The following is a 13,499-nucleotide window of genomic DNA, read 5'->3' on the forward strand; positions in this document are numbered from 1 at the left end:
AAAAGGCAAAAAGAAAAAAGTAAAGTATGTAGCTAGTTCTGGAATTAATATTTTAGATTCATTTACTCAAGCCCTATTGGAAAAGAATGCGATGAAGGAGCAATAGAAAACTTTTGATGAGGATCAAGCTGATGTAGCGAAACAAATGTTGGATAAAAAGATAAGTGATGAAAAAACAAAACTTTTTAATTTTTTTTTAATTATTTTCCTTAGAAAATAAAAAGATAATTGATGAAAAAAAAAATTAAATTAAACAACCTTTTTCAAAAAAAAAAATGAATATATAGCCTAAATAATAGAACAATAACAACAAATTTAAATAAATAATATATTAAAAATATACCCAATCTATAAACAAATACAAACTTATAATAATTTACAAATATAATTTTTTTTTCCTGTGAATATCCGAGCGTTGCTCGGGCAAAGAACTAGAGTTGGAATATTTTAGGTTTCTACCCACTTGAAGAATATAACGGAGAATGGTTTAGGTTTCTCACTAAGTTTTGCCTTTAGTATAATGTAACTGATTGATTCATCATTAATCAATCAATAATTCAATAATCAATTACATATACTAAAAGCGAACCTGAAATGACACTTATCACAATGTCATTAACAATTTTCCCGCCTATTTAACTTTCCGTTTTTACGAAGATTCTTTAAGGAAATCATTTTTTAATAATGAAAAATATCTTTCTTCCACTTAAAATTCTTAACAATAATAACTCTTCATATACCCAACTAATATATTTTTATATTTACTTTTGAATTAATATCATGAGTATAATTTTTTTATAAAATTCAATACAATAATAACTATTTAAAAATTTAATAACAACCGTGCATTGCACGGGATTTAAACTAGTATACCTATACTAAAGGCAAAACCAGAAATGACACTTGTCATAATCTGGTTAAAAATTTTCCCTCCAAAAGGTCCTCTTTGTTTTTTTTGTTTTTTTTTGTTTTTTTTTTTTTTTCAAAGCTTCTTAGAGAAGTATTTAATTTAATACTTACTTTACAATAATACTTCTTTTCTATTTGGCAAGTACATTCATTTTTACACATTCAACAAAGATTTATATATTTATTTATTTTATGACGGGAACAAAATCATATAATACAATAATGTAATATTATCTATAACTTTGTAATGTAATCCATGGTTATTTTTATTAGTCGTGCATGCATTTCTTCCTTTGTTTTCTTTAAAGATTCAAAAAAATTGTAATTGCAGAACTTTCATCCAATTTTGCAATTTGATATAATTTTTTATTGTAAAATAATTGTATAAAACTAATGATAAATATTGAAATTACCGTGCATGGCACGGGATCTAACCTAGTCTAATACTAAAACAGACACCGGGAGTGACACGTGTCACATCCTGGGCTGGTTTTTCCCTCTAAACTTTCCTTCCCTTTTAAAAACCTTTTGTAAATATTTGATACAACTATAATAATATCATTTCAAATCTTTTATATAATATATATCGTGTTCATAATTTTTCCATATACATTTACCTAAAATATTATTACAACTCTTTTTTAATCATCTGATAGACGGAGTAGTAAGTGGTAATAATAAAATTATTCATATTATTGATATTAAAGAATAAACGGAGTAGTAAGAAGTAATTGCATGGCACGGGGCCTAAGCTAGTTACAATAAAATTATTCTCTCCATAAATAATCAATCTACTCATCCCAGTCAATTATTTATCTAATAAAATCCTATAAAACCAATCTACAGATTTATGTGTTTCACTCACTCATCTGATGGTTATAGAATTATATACACTAATAACAAAAACATCTTTTTTAACATTCAATTCTGTAAAAATTATATATATTCTTCATGTTCATCGAAAAACATTTTTCATGATCGTCGGGTAACATACATCATCAAACATGACAATCACCATCACTTATATGTCAACTTTGCTCACTTTACACAAATCATCTTTTTTTTTTTTTTTTTTTTTTTTTTTTTTTTCTCATATAAAGGTGTTTATAATTTTTTCATGTTTTTTTTTATTTATTTATTTTTTATTTATTTTTTATTGTAAGCTAGATTTTTCACTCTAAGTTTTATAAATCGATCTTTGTTGTTTTGCAAGGTTGTATTTGTTTTTTTTTTTTTTTTTTTTTTTGTTTTTTTCTTTAAAAAGTGTAAATTTTTGGCCTTTTGGTATTTTAATTTATACACAGTATTGGGTGCGACATGTTTCGTCAGTCGAGACTCAAGAAAGTATCAGATTCTCATCATCTTCTTGCGATGAAGAACAAGTTTCCACTCGATGACATGTTGGTGGTGGTTACGGCGAAGGAGAGCAGCGAGGTCATCCATGGCGGAAGAGAAAGAAAGCTTGAGATTCTCGGATTTTTTGAAAAATGCCCAAAAATCGAATTGGGGCTTTCTTATGTGATGTATAATTGTTGAAACTGATTGTCCCATATGATTGTATGTTGAATTGTGAGCATTTTGATAATATATGCATGTATTTTGGTTGAGAAATGAGCAAGTTATGTTATACCTATGACCTTAGTACGAGCACTTAGCTTCAATGGAGGTTCCACCATTGTTATACATATTATCAAACAAATTATACATATTTTTAAGTTATACATATCCTCTATTGGTTGGATGATATCCTCTATTGGCTATATGATATCATGGTTGGATGATATTTTCTATTAGCTATATGATATTGTTTATGATTGTCTATAATGGATGATATCCTCTATTGGCTATATGATATATTTCATCAACATGATATCACATAGCCAATAGAGCATATCATCTAGCTAGTAGAAATTTCATCTAGCCAATAAAATGATACCATATAGTCAATAGAGGATATCATCCAGCCAATATAGGATATCATCTAGCCAATAAAGGATATCATCCAGTTAATAGAGGATATCAATCAGCCAATAGAGGATATCATTTAGCCAGTAGAAATATCATCCAGCCAATAAAGGATATTATATAGCCAATAAAGGATATCATTCAATTAGTAGAAGATATCGTTCAGCCAATAGAGGATATCATCCAGCCAATAGAGGTATCATCCCGCCAATTAAGGATATAAAAAATCTACATTTTGTCAGTCCGGACTAACGAAACATTTCGTAAGTCTGGACTAACACAATACCTCAATCAGATTATAATAATTCTAGCTTAAGTTCATTAATTTGGCTATTTAAGTGTTTTGTTTAAAGCAACTATAAAACTAGGGCTTTTAAACGGATCATGTCGTGTTGGGTTCGTGTTCAAGTCAATATTACACTAGTTAATAAACCCTCAACCCAAATATAACTTATTATTATTAAACGTTGCAAACCTTTGACCTAAACCTAACCCGCTTAATAAATGGGTTACGTGGGTAACCTTTTACTAGTTCATCCAAGAGTTTAGTACATAATAAACTAATTAATATTCAGAAAATTAAAAAAGACATTATTTTTTGAAAAATTAAAAAAATACAATAGGGCGGGCTAGGGTGAAGAAAAAGTTGGTGTAAGAATTGCGGGTGGATGACCAAGGATAAGTCTAGACTACAGAAGACTTTATAGTGAAAGAGTAAAGTTAAGCACACAATTAGGTACTCAATTCTTTAAAATTTCACCGTTTAGGTACTCAATTATTTTTACTTTGCTTTTGGGTACTGAGTTAAGAATTCAGGTGAAAAAAATTAAATCAACCAAAGAATTGAGTACCTTGGGTTAAAGAATTTAGTACCCTTGGTTAAGTATGTGGGCCCCACCCGATTAAAAAATTCGCGGGTCAACCCCCTTTTTTTTTCCCTTTCTATTTCTTTGTTCCCCTTTTTGCGAGTTTATTTTTTCCCTTTTCTGGAAATTTGATGCGCACTCCACTGTCGAAGAACGACACCAGAAGCTTTCTTTGTGCTCGAAGGTGAAAACGACACCAAAAGCCGCCATTTTGTTTGAGGTAAGCTCAATTTCTCATCATTTATGTTGTGAATTTGATATAAATTTTGGATTTTTTTGCCCATTTGATGAAGTTTGTTGCGACCTAAGTTTTTCGAATTTTGGGGTTTTTTTTGAACAAATTTTGGGGTTTGCAGCAACCCTTCTGTTTCTGGTTTTTTATTATTTTTTTTTTCTACAAAATCTGGCAAAACCTTGCAAAATTTATGCCTAAATAACATGCTCAATGAACCTGCTTTGTTGCTGGTTAAGCTGCTGTTGTTGACGAACTTATGGCCGGGAGCAAGTCTTTTTCTGGTTCAATTGGTGCTTGTAATGCAGAAGCTCATGCCATGTTTTTTGGCCTCAAATATGCGTATGATGCTGGGCTTAGGAGATTGAAGGCCTCTTCGGATTGCCTTCATCTAATCAACTTGCTGCTGTCTGTTTGATGTTCTAAGCATGGCTAGTTTGTTTGATGTTTGTTGCTTTTCTTTTCAGTCTAGAACTTGTAATAAGGTAGCTGTGGATGATATTCTAAGCAAAACTTTCCCTTAATTTGATTGAGGAGCAGCTGTGGATGGAGGACTACCCATCTGTTTCTTTTAATCGAATGCCTGCAGGTTTACACTAATAAAATTTTTTGATGAATTTTCCACCAGGTTCATGCCTCTTTAAATAGAGAAACCAACGGCTAGTTTCTTAGTCTAATTTAATACAATTTTTTTATATAAATATTAATTTTTTAATCGGGTGGGGCCCACATACTTAACCAACGGTACTAAATTCTTTAACCCAAGGTACTCAATACTTTGGCTGATTTAATTTTTTTGGCCTGAATTCTTAACTCAGTACCCAAAAGCAAAGTAAAAATAATTGAGTACCTAAAAAGTGAAATTTTAAAGAATTGAGTACCTAATTGTGTGCTTAACTCGAAAGAGTAGTAAAAAATTTGTCTGTCCAAACCCAAAATTCTGCCCACTAAAAGTTATTACTAATATATTTATACTACCAAACTATGTAGTTAGGATGGTAAGTAAGAATGACATTAAAACATTAAATTATTTTGACTACTTTAATAGACAAGTTAAGCATGTCGATTCAGGTTAATGTATCTGTTGACGTTCAACCCAATAATATAATCAGGTTATGTGTGTCGGTTTAAGGTTGAAAATTTGAACCTAAATCTAACCCATTTTATATCTTGTCGACCTAATTACTTTAACGAGCTGAGAATTCTTGACCCAAATCTGTTTATTTTGTGTCAAGTTATCGTGTTGTGTCAATTGTTGACAACCCTATTTGAAACAAATTAAATAATGTAAATTACTGTTTGACGTACTCAAGCATTGCGTGCAAATAACTTCTCCAAACTTACATGTTGACATATGTACGTGGTTAAACTATTGTGAAACAAAGAAAGGAGGGGTATGAGTCAATTTAGTCTATTTCTCAATTTAGTCTATTTCTCAATTTAACTTCTCCAAAACAAAATATTTGTAAAAGAAATCTATACTATTATGTAGCCATCTTACACCTCTATCACGCCACATCATCCTTCAGCAACTTTCACCCACGAGATCATAAGCTAAAAATGCATAAAAAGAGATTTGAATATCAAACCTCAATGAATGAAAACCACATGTATTATAATCTTAACTATAAATAAATAATGCGATATTAATCAACATTTTTATATAAATATATTCGTGTATTACAAATTAATAATCCAAATTAAAATAAGTTATTGTTATCATTGTATCTTAACTAACTCACAATAAATAAAATATTAACAAATCTTTTAAAGCGTCTAAATGTCTAATATAAAACACAAATTTTTTTAAGTGGCAGGCCACACCGGTCAGCCATTATAAAGGTTACTTCGTTAGTGTAATAGGGGTTACTTGGTTCATGTATGTTAAAGGGGTTATTTCGTCTGTATTATAGGGTTACTTGGTCAGTGTTATATAGGCTACTCGGTCAGTATTATAGGAGTTACTTTAACAGTTTTATAAGGGTTACTTTGTTCTTTTATAAATGGCCACACGGTGTGACTAGTCACACACAAGACAAGTTGAATAGTTTCCTTGAAAGTAGACGGGTTGAATATAAAAAAGAATAATTCAAAGTATCATCTGGGAGTGACTAAATTACCTCCGTACGTGCTGATTTATATGTATGACATCATTAAATTATACCCGGGAGAACTTAGCTAAGTCATAACCCTTTTTTTAGCAATTCATAAAGCTAGCATACGTACTAGCTACAAGTTTTCGTGGTCTTAAATAGTGGCTAGGATATGCGCCTCTGTGATTACATACTATACCTGCTAACTTTAGAGAAAATTACAGAGGAAAAAAAAAATTTTAGTTCAGCTTCTTTTTACTTATTTCAGAAAAAATAAGTTTAGATTAGAAAAATTAAGTTCAAATCAGATTGTCGTTTTATGTGCGCTTTTTTATCGCTAGATACCTTTAACTACGTCATTGGAAAAATTATAAAAATTACATATTATCAAAATACACATTAATACGAATCTAATAAGACTCCACTTAAGATATTTCTTATTTATAGATTGTTGTACACATAAGGTCAAAGTTGGATCAATTTAGATAATTAGATCAGATCAAATAAGAAAAAATCAGGTAAATTAAACAAACCCTAAATAAATGTCTGATTATCGGCTTGCGCTCCCTTTGCGCGAGGTGAGGTTGATTTAGACATTAAGTCCTTTGATGAGGTCTTGCGAGTTGGTGAGTACATTGACATCTTGATCCGCGCATCAGTATATATATATCAATACTCAATGGCAAGGATAATTTACCTACCACGTGTCACCAACCTTGCCACGTGTTGCCACGCACTACTAGATAACAGCCAGATTATGACAGAAATTTTTTGTCGGAAACAACCCGTCGTCCGAAAGCCCGTTTTCGACGAAATTTCCGTCAGGACCAGTTGTCGTAAAACAGTTTGTCGGAAAAATAACCTTTTCCGATGGAAATTCCGTCAGAACAACTTTTCCGACGGAATTTCCAATGGAAATCAACCCGTCTGAAGAGGTTTTTGGGTCTGGGAAAATCCGTCAGAATATGCTTACAGATTTCCAACGGAAATCAACCCGTCTGAAGAGGTTTTTGGGCCTGGGAAAGTCCGTTAGAATATGCTTAAGAAAAAAAATCCTACCACCACCACCACACAGCACTAGCCCCAGCCAGCCCACCTAACCCGTACTACCACCCGCTACCCAATTACCAAAACCTCCACCAGAACCCTAAAAGATAAGACTCCCCACCTAACCCAAGCCCACCCAAACCAAACCCATATCTACAACCCTAACCCTTACAAATTCGGCTGAACCCCCCAACCTAAGCAAACCACCCCACCACCCACCTAAAACCACCACAGTGGCCACCGAATTCCACAATCACCACCAAAAATTAACAAAAAAAAGTAAAGAAAAAATTTAAATCCTAAATCCTTGCCCACAAAACCCGACCTCCAAGAGCAACCACCTTCCACCACCATAAATTGTAAAGAAAATCCGATAAAACAACAAAATAAAATCAAAACTGAAAAAAAAAATACATACCTTAATTCGACCACACATAACCACGAAATTGGGTTTAAGAGGCCAAATTCGACCATAAAAACTCTAGATCTATCATGGTCAAATTTGACTTGAAAGCCTTTGTTTTCAGCATGGGAAGAGAGGGACAAAAAAGACGAAAATTGTTGTTGTTGATGTCGGTGTTGCTGGTATTGTTAGTGTTGTCAGTGGTTAGTGTTGGCGGTGGGAGATTTGAGGTGGTCGATAGAGGGGAAAGTAGAGGAGGGATAGAGAAGAAGGACGAGAGAGAAGGAGTAGGAGAACGAGAGAGAAAGAAGAAGGAGAACGAGAGAGAGAAGATCGAACAGGAGAATGAGAGAGAAAGAAGAAGGAGAACGTTATTCAAAGAAAAAAAAAGGAGAACGAGAGAGAGGAGTGAGAACGTAGAACACGAAAGAGAAGGAGAGGAGAGAGAAAAGGAAAGACAAAGAGAAGGAGAAATAGGGAGAAGAGGCGGAAATAGAATATGGGTGTTAGAGTTTCTAGAGGTTTATTTTTTTAAAAAAAAATATATTGACGGAAAATTTCCGACGGACTATAAATTCGTCGGAAAAAGTAATTTCCAACGGAAATATCATATATTCCGACGGATTTTTATTCCGTCAGAAATTTTCGACGGATTTGTGGATTTATCAGAAAATATCTGATGAAATTAAAATCCGTCGGAAATTTTGTTTTTCCGACGGAATAATGTGTCCGACGGAACCAGTCCGTCGGAATTTGACTATTTTCTAGTAGTGATGTCACCTACTATTACTAATCATACATTAATGTTTTCTCATAAAATTAAAATTTATAATTTTATAGCATTAGCATTAATATTTGAACTCATAACCTCATTTTCATTAAAACTAAAATTTAACTAACCACCACTCCAATAATGACATCTTATGATGATAAATTGTACTAGTATTAAAAAGAGTTATTCATGTTCATCCCTATCTTCTTATAAAAAGTAGGAGATTGCACTTATGAATAGTGCATGAACTATTATACCCCTCAAAATATTTATTTACCTTCTTATCATCCTGTGTAATTAATTTTGCAATTTTATCAATTAATCATAAACTAAATGGAGGATTGGAATAATAAAATTTAGAATTGTTTAGAAATTTATAGTATAATTATATAACAGCATTAGTTACTTGACAACGAAAGGTTGTTTCTTTATGCGAGCGTTATTTTAAAGTAGCTCAACTAAAGAATTTGCACAACATCCAACACATTTATCGTTTATATGCAAATATCTTTGATAAAATATTATACACAAACCGGCATAAGACATAAAGAATATCGATAATAATTCTACTCAAAAGGCTAGCTATACCGCGCGCGTTGGGATCCCTAGTAAATATTAAAAATTTAATTGTGAACTTATATGTGTATATTTCATAAACAATATGATTGCAAAATTAATTTCATTTCTTTCAGTTACTTAACCATTATTCATATAGGTTATAGTTAATTAAAATATATAACCCAAAAATGCAAAGCAATTTTAAATGTTTTTTCTTTTTATCCCTAAAATATGTTGTTAAATAATGAATTTTGATGGATATTCAATTATATTTAAAAACTGATATTATTTTTATAAAATCACGGATATATTTCCTTTTATTTTGTAATAATTTTTATTATATACAAACAATGATTCGGGGTATCGTGTGGGCAAAAAAGTAGTTCTATGCAAAGTGCTGCTAACCATTATTTTGATTCAATAATAGCAAGAGTCATATTATACAGTTATACTCATTCATTTACCTTTGACTTTTTGATTTTTTTTATAATGCTCGTTACATTTATTTTACAAAATGCCAAAACGTGAATTATACATTAAGATATACTCCTATTATTTTTTTTTTTTTTTTTTGGTGAGATATACTCCTATTATGCGATCATGCACACGAAACATCCTACTTATGAATTGATAATTTATTACTTCGTATTGTCTTAATTATTGCATAATGTCTTAATCACCTACACCAATATATACTTAATGTCTTAATCACATAATTCAAACATCCTTTTACCGTTTCATGATCGCCATGACTGCTCAAACTCAAGAAGAGCTTCTAGCTGCTCATCTCGAACAACATAAAATCGATGTATACTCCTTTTTCCTCTCTCTATTTTTCTTTGTACATATATTTTTGAATCCGATTATTTATTTTTAATTTCATTTTTGGGTTCAATTTGCTATTGTTTTTTTTTATTTTTTATTTTTTATTTTTTTTATTTTACTTTTTTATTTTTTATAATTAGGACTAAATGTTTGTTAAATGTTTTGAGATTTGTTCCTTTACTAGAGTAGTAAACTAGTAATTAGGGTTGTTTTAGTTGGATCTCATTTTTGTTTATTATGATTTGGAATAATGATTGTTTCAAGATGGAAAATTTGTAAGGAGGGATCTTTTAAAAGGTTGACTTTGTGAATAAGGATTTTTTAAGATAAAAAGTTGCTAGAAAGAACTTATAAGCTGTATGAGGTTGTGAAGAAGAATTTCGGTTGGTTTTCCGACTAGTTAACACGTGACTGTGGCATTGACTATCATGTTCCTAGCACATGACACTAAAAAAAAGACCCTTTCGTACTTTTTTCGCTACATTTTCCTCCATTTCAAACAATCTCGTGCTAGACTGCTATGCACGTGAGGGGAAATGTGGGGAAAAATAAGGTAATCGGCGATCATTTTTCAGTAGACACGTTAAAGTCAACGCTAAAATCAAGCGTTGACTAGCCGGAAAACCAACCAATGTCCCTCTTCGCAACTTCAAACAACTTATAAGGTTTTTTCTCACAACTTTTATCATAAAAGATCTCATTTTATCATTTGTTATTAGCATTTCATTCTAGATGTCCTAACTATTTTTTCGCACTTCAAAGTATACTACGGACGTGATTTTAACTTCGAATAGAGGGATTTTTTCATTGATGTCATGATGTGCTGTGTCATTTTATTAATTCTTAACCTCTAGATGACAGGCATTGGATTTGGAAGTTATCAATATTTGTGTGTTTGATTGATTGTTATCCCTTGTGACTTTAAATACTGGGTCGGAAGTTTTGTTGTAACTTACAATATGGAGCAAGAATTTTTAACAGTGTGTGAATAGACCTTGTTATTAGACAGGGTAATCCAATGATAATAGGGTTAGGGCTAAACTTATAGGGCCCTTAATGAATAAGATTATTTAATGGACATGACCCTTATTGAGTTATTGGATAAAAAAAAAAAATTAGATAATGTAAAAAAAATTACATGCATATTTTCGTATTCATATATACTTAATTATATACAACTTCAAACCCAGACTGCAGAGCAGTCCAAGCGTGAATTCTCTGCAATGGAACAGGATTACGAGGATACCGAATTGGATCCTAGGGACATTGAGATAGTGATGACACAGGCTAACGTCTCACGGACCAGGGCAATCAGGGCACTCAAGGATAATAATGGTGATGTTGTTTCTGCTATTATGGATCTGACCCTCTGATTGATAAGTTTGCGTTCTCTACTTTTCGTGTTTTTTTGGTGTTTAGTTTGTCATTAGTGCTTCAATTCCTGAAGCATGATCTTGTAAACTGAGGAATTTTCAGAGGTTGTTTGTTTACTTTCAGCTGTTGTACTTGTAAAACTTTGAGAATATCTTGTCTGCACATCATCATCAGTTCTACGCTTCTTAACCAAATCGCTCAAAACTTATAACCAAACACAAATAAACACACGTCAATAACACCAGGAGTAGAAATTAACTGCTCCAGGTAATTTTGAATGGACTTTAAGCATATCCAATGGCAGTATGGCCGCAATTGGAAGCACAGTTGATCAAGGCAGCACCAAATTCCGTCACCAGCTTCAGCACAGTTAGAGATGAAAACGTAACAATATAAGTCCCAAATTTGAAAATTAGAGACGTCTTCTATTTACATCTTCGTGCTTGTATGAAAATATTTGCTTTGGACCGTACTTTGTTGTTGTTTCATTGTGAGTATACGAACTTTCAAAGCGAACGTTAGCCACAAAATACTCTGTTTGTTACTAAATTATTAAACCTTTTGAGACTCTTACCCTACTAATAAAGGGTGCTCACAAACTTGATGATTGTGTATGGTAATTGTTCCAATTAGCTTTAATTTAAAATAAAATTACTATGTCTATATAATAAGGACATGATAAACATGTACCCTATATTTCTGGATTTTTAAGTTGGTGCCTTGGGGTCAAATTATTCTTATAGGGCAAATTCTTTATTGAACAGAATCTAGTTTAATCCCCTTCCCTCAAAATTGCCTTTTCTTAAGTAAGTAGTAGTACCTCAAATTATTCTTAAATGCAATTGATGTACTCCTTATTTGTTAATTGGACTTTTTTTTTTCTTTTTTCTTTTTTTTTTTCAAAAAAAAAAAAAAAAAACCCTGTTAATTTGAACCTTAATTGAAAAAAATTAGGAATTTTATTTGTTCTAAAAAAAAAAAATAGTAATTTGATCACATCCTGTGATAGGAGGGGGCTCCCCGTGCAACTATATATATATGTGTGTGTGTGTGTGTGTGTGTGTGTGTGTATAGGGGAGGGATCCGGTGAGAATAGACCCATATGTGAGAATTTGTACTTATATGAGAAATGATCTTGAATTTAGAACATGTGAGTACAAATTTAGAACATATGAGCAAAAATTTAGAACATGTGACTCAAATTAAAATTTAGAACATATGAGTAATAATTTAGAACATCAGTGTGAGTAATATGTTTAGAACATCTGATTTAAGAATTAGAACAAGTGATTATATATTTATTAAATTTGCTTTATGAAATTTTAAACATGAGAATCTGATTTAAGATTATGAACATGTAAATAAAAATTTAGAACAAATTAATATAGAGTATAGAATGTGTGAGTAAAATATTTAGAATATAATAGTAAAAAAAATAGAACATACGCTTTAAAATTTGGAACATATAATTAAAAATCTTAGAACACACGTTTTAAAATTTAGAACATATAAGTTAAAATTTTGGAACAAGTTTTTTAAAATTTATGATATCAAACTTAACTAATTTATGGTTTATAACATGTGAGTACTGAATTAGAACATTTGATTTAATTTAGAACACCCAAGGAAAAGTTTAGAACATCATATTTAAAATTTAGAACATAAGACTTAAAATTTAGAACATAAAAAGTGTTCTCACATAAGAAAAATTCTCACAAGAGCCTCCCCCTATATATATATATATGTGTGTGTGTATATATATATATATGTTAACACTTTTTTTTTCTCCTTAAATTGAGTGTCTATAGTCAACTAAGTAGAATATAAAAGACTATTAAAAAAAATATTAATTAGAATATAAAAGAACGGGGGAAATTTATCAATTTTGATTGCATATTTATTTTTTAATAATATGTAAACTTTTTTTTTTTTGAAAGAATAATATATAAAACTCAATTGTTGATATTATGATAATATATATTCGCAAAATATCAACTTAATAATTTTATATATGCTTTATATTTTAATATTGTCATATATCAATAGTCAAACACTCAAACTTATGGGTTGACATAGGTACTTAGTCAAATTATTGTAAAACAAAAAGAAGAAAACTTGTTATATACACCTGGGTGTACCGTGCAGTCATAAATATTTGTTTTCATTTTGGTGATTGTTTTTCATTTTATCATCAAATGAAGAGTAAAAACTAACCTTAAATCAGTTAGGTATACGGTACACTCGAATTTTTAATTTTTATAACAAATTCTACAAAAAGAGGGGTTGATACGAGTCCATTTAATCAAATCTGTTTCTCAATATAAGTGTATAACTTCTCCAAAAACAAAATGTATGTAGAATGGAATCAATAACTATATACTAAAAGACACACCAGCAATGACACATTGACACGTGTCATGTCCTGGTGTGTCCTTAGTATTTTTTTTTATTTAAT

This window comes from Chenopodium album, chromosome 22 (assembly GCF_948465745.1).
Source record: "Chenopodium album chromosome 22, dcCheAlbu1.1, whole genome shotgun sequence".
Lineage (NCBI taxonomy): Eukaryota > Viridiplantae > Streptophyta > Magnoliopsida > Caryophyllales > Amaranthaceae > Chenopodium > Chenopodium album.